We start from the raw sequence: 4502 nt of genomic DNA on the forward strand, positions 1-4502 counted from the left end.
CATCTTCGTCCATTTCGTCCACTTCTTGCTCTTTTTCTTCTTCCACTTTTTCTGCTTCTTCTTCTTCTTCTTGTTCTTCTCATTCTTGTTCTTCTTCTTCTTCCTTCACTTCGTCCACTTCTTATTCTTTTTCTTCTTCCACTTTTTCTGCTTGTTCTTCTCTTTCTTGTTCTTCTTCTTCTTCCTCCACTTCGTCCACTTCCTGCACTTCGTCAACTTCGTCCACTTCTTCCAGTTCGTCTAGTTCGTCCAGTTCGTCCACTTCCTCCACTTCTTCCACTTCTTCTTCTTGTTCTTCTTCTACTACTTCTTGTTGTTCTTGTTCTTCTTGATGTTCTTCTTGTTCTTCCTCATCTTCTTCTTCGTCAACTTCGTCCACTAAGTCCACTTCGTTCACTTCATGCACTTCGTCCACTTCGTCCACCTCGTCCACTTCGTCCACGTTGTCTACTCCGTCCACTTCTTCCACTTCTTCTTCTTGTTTTTCTTGTTCTTCTTCTTCTTCTTCTTCTTCTTGTTCTTCTTCTTCATCTTCCGCTTCGTCCACTTCGTCTACTTTGTCTATTTCTTCCAGTTCGTCTAGTTCGTTCACTTCGTCCATTTGGTCCACTTCGTCAACTTCGTCCACTTCTTCCACTTCTTCCAGTTCGTCTAGTTCGCCCACTTCGTCCATTTCGTCCACTTCTTCAACTTCGTCCACGTCTCGATTTCGTCCACTTCGACCCTTCGTCCCCTTCGTCCACTTCCTCCACTTCGTCCACGTCTCCCACTTATTCCACTTCTTCTTCTTGTTCTTCTTGTTCTTCTTCAACTTCTTCTTCATCTTCTGCTGGTTCTTCTTCTTGTTCTTCTTCCACTTCTTCTTCTTCTTCTGCTGGTTCTTCTTCTTCTTCTGCTGGTTCTTCTTCTTCTTCTTCTTCTTCTTCTTCTTCTTCTCCTTCTTCCACTTCATCCACTTCTTCCACTTCTTCTTCTTGTTCTTCTTCTACTACTTCTTCTGGTTCTTCTTCTTGTTCTTCTCGTTCTTCTACTTCTTCCACTTTGTGCACTTCGTCCACATCGTCCACTTCATCCACTTCGTCCACTTCGTTCACTTCGTCCACTTCGCAAACTTCGTCAACTTCGTCAACTTCGTACACTTCTTCCACTTGTTCCAGTTCATCTAGTTCGTCCACTTCTTCCAGTTCTTGCACTTCGTCCACATCGTCCCCTTCGTCCACTTCGTCTATTTCGTCCACTTCCTCCACTTTCTCTACTTCGTCCACTTCCTCCACTTCGTCCACTTCTCCCACTTCGTCTACTTCTCCCACTTCTTCTTGTTCTTGTTCTTCTTCCTCTTTTTCTTCTTGTTCTTCTTCTTCATCTTCGTCCACTTCATCCACTTCTAATTCTTTTTCTTCTTCCACTTTTTCTGCTTGTTCTTCTTCTTGTTCTTCTCTTTCTTGTTCTTCTTCTTCTTCCTCCACTACGTCCACTTCGTCCACTTCGTCCACTTCGTCAACTTCGTCCACTTCGTCTACTTCTTCAACTTCGTCCACTTCGTCTACTTCGTCTATTTTGTCCATGTCGTCCAGTTCGTCGACTTCGTCCACTTCTTCCACTTCGTCCACGTCGTCTACTTCGTCCACTTCTTCCACTTCTTCTTCTTTTTCTTCTTCCACTACTTCTTCTTGTTCTTGATGTTGTTGTTCTTCTTCCACGTCGTCCATTTCTTCCACTTCTTCCAATTTGTCGACTTCGTCCATTTCGTCCATTTCGTCCACGTCTCGATTTCGTCCACTTCGTCGCCTTCGTCAACTTCATCCACTTCGTCTTCTTCGTCCACTTCTCCCACTCCTTCCACTTCTTCTTGTTCTTCTTGTTCTTCTTCCACTTCTTCTTCTTCCTCTTCTGCTGGTTCTTCTTCTTGTTCTTCTTCCACTTCTTCTTCTTCTTCTGCTGGTTCTTCTTGTTGTTCTTCTTCCACTTCTTCTTCTTCTTCTTCTTCTGTTGGTTCTTCTTCTTCTTCTTCTTCTTCTTATTCCACTTATTCCACTTCTTCTTCTTGTTCTTCTTCCACTACTTCTTCATGCTCTTCTTCTTGTTCTTCTCGTTCTTCTGCTTCTTCCATTTCGTGCACTTCGTCCACATCGTCCACTTCGTCCACTTCGTCAACTTCATCCACTTCGTTCACTTCGTCCACCTCGTCCTCTTCGTCCACTTCGTCAACTTCGTCCACTTCTTCCACTTGTTCCAGTTCGTCTAGTTCGTCCACTTCGTCCACTGCTTCCAGTTCTTGCACTTCGTCCACATCGTCCCCTTCGTCCACTTCGTCCATTTCGTCCACTTCGTCCACTTCACTTCGTCCACTTCGTCCACTTCTTCCACTTCGTCCACTTCTCCCACTTCGTCTACTTCTCCCACTTCTTCCACTTCTTCTTCCACTTCTTCTTCTTGTTCTTCTTCTTGTTCTTCTTTTTCTTCTTCTTCTTCTTCCACTTTTTCTGCTTCTTCTTCTTCTTCTTCTTCTTATTCTTCCCTTTCGTTTTCTTCTTCTTCTTCCTCCACTTCGTCCACTTCGTCCACTTCGTCAACTTCGTCAACTTCGTCCACTTCTTCCACTTCTTCCAGTTCGTCTAGTTCATCCAGTTCGTCCACTTCCTCCACTTCTTCCACTTCTTGTTCTTGTTCTTCTTCTACTACTTCTTCTTGTTCTTCTTCTACTTCTTCTTCTTGTTCTTCTTGCTCTTCTTCTTGTTCTTCTTCTACTACTTCTTCTTGTTCTTCCTCTTTTTCTTCTTCGTCCACTTCGTCAACTAAGTCCACTTCGTCCACTTCGTTCACTTCGTCCACCTCGTCCACCTCGTCCACTCCGTCCACTTCTCCCACTTCTTCCACTTCTTCTTCTTGTTCTTTAACCAGTTCTTCTTCTTGTTCTTCTTCTTCTTCCACATCGTCCACTTTGTGTATTTCATCCACTTCTGTCAGTTCGTGTAGTTCGTCCACTTCGTCCAGTTCGTCCAGTTCGTCCAGTTCGTCCACTTCGTCCACTTCGTCCACTTCGTCCATTTCGTCCACTTCTTCTTTCTCTTCTTCCACTACTTCCTCGTGTTCTTCTTGTTCTTCTTCTCTTTCTTCTTTCACTTGGTCCACTTCGTCCCCTTCGTTAGCTTCGTCCACTTCGTCAACTTCGTCCACTTCTTTCAGTTCGTCTAGTTTCTCCACTTCCTCCACTTCGTCAACTTCGCCCACTTCGTCTACTTCGTCAAGTTCGTCCACTTCGTCCACTTCGTCTACTTCATCCACTTCGTCCATTTTGTCCACGTCGTCCACTTCGTCGACTTCGTCCACTTCTTCCACTTCGTCCACGTCGTCTACTTCGTCCACTTCTTCCACTTCTTCTTCTTTTTCTTCTTCCACTACTTCTTCTTGTTCTTCTTCTTGTTCTTGTTATTCTTCTTCTTCTTCCACTTCGTCCACTTCTTCCACTTCCTCCAATTCGTCCACTTCGTACATTTCGTCCACTTCTTCAATTTCGTCCACGTCTCGATTTCGTCCACTTCGTCCCCTTCGTCCCCTTCGTCCACTTCATCCACTTCTCCCACTTCTTCCACTTCTTTTTCTAGTTCTTCTTGTTCTTCTCCCACTTCTTCTTCTTCTTCAGCTGGTTCTAGTTCTTGTTCTTCTTGTTCTTCTTCCACTTCTTCGTCTTCTTCTGCTGATACTTATTCTTGTTCTTTTTGTTCTTCTTCCACTTCTTCTTCTTCTTTTGCTGGTTCTTCTTCTTCTTCTTCCACTTCGTCCACTTCTTCCACTTCTTCTTCTTGTTCTTCAACTACTTCTTCTTCTGGTTCTTCTCGTTCTTCTTCTCTCGTTCTTCTGCTTGTTCCACTTCGTGCACTTCGTCCACATCGTCCACTTCGTCCACTTCGTCAATTTCGTGCACTTCGTCCACTTCGCAAACTTCGTCCACATCGTCCACTTCTTCCACTTGTTCCAGTTCGTCTAGTTCTACCACTTCGTCCACTTCCAGTTTGTCTAGTTCTACCACTTCGTCCACTTCCAGTTCTTGCACTTCGTCCACATCGTCCCCTTCGTCCACTTCGTCTATTTCGTCCACTTCCTCCACTTCCTCCACTTCGTCGACTTCTTTCGCTTCGTCCACTTCGTCTACTTCTCCCACTTCGTCTACTTCTCCCACTTCTTCCACTTCTTCTTCTTCTTCTTCTTCTTGTTCTTCTGCTTCTTCTTCTTGTTCTTCTTCCTCTTGTTCTTGTTTTTCTTCTTCTTCATCTTCGTCCACATTGTCCACTTCTTATTCTTTTTCTTCTTCCACTTTTTCTGCTTGCTCTTCTTCTTGTTCTTCTCTTTCTTGTTCTTCTTCTTCTTCCTCCACTTCGTCCACTTTGTCCACTTCGTTCGCTTCGTCAACTTCGTCCACTTCGTCCACTTCGTCCACTTCGTCTACTTCGTCAACTTCGTCCTCTTCGTCCATTTCGTCCACGTCGTCCACTTCGTCGACT

Source organism: Vigna umbellata, chromosome 9, assembly GCF_029865625.1.
Source record: "Vigna umbellata cultivar VRB3 chromosome 9, Vumbellata_1.0, whole genome shotgun sequence".
Lineage (NCBI taxonomy): Eukaryota > Viridiplantae > Streptophyta > Magnoliopsida > Fabales > Fabaceae > Vigna > Vigna umbellata.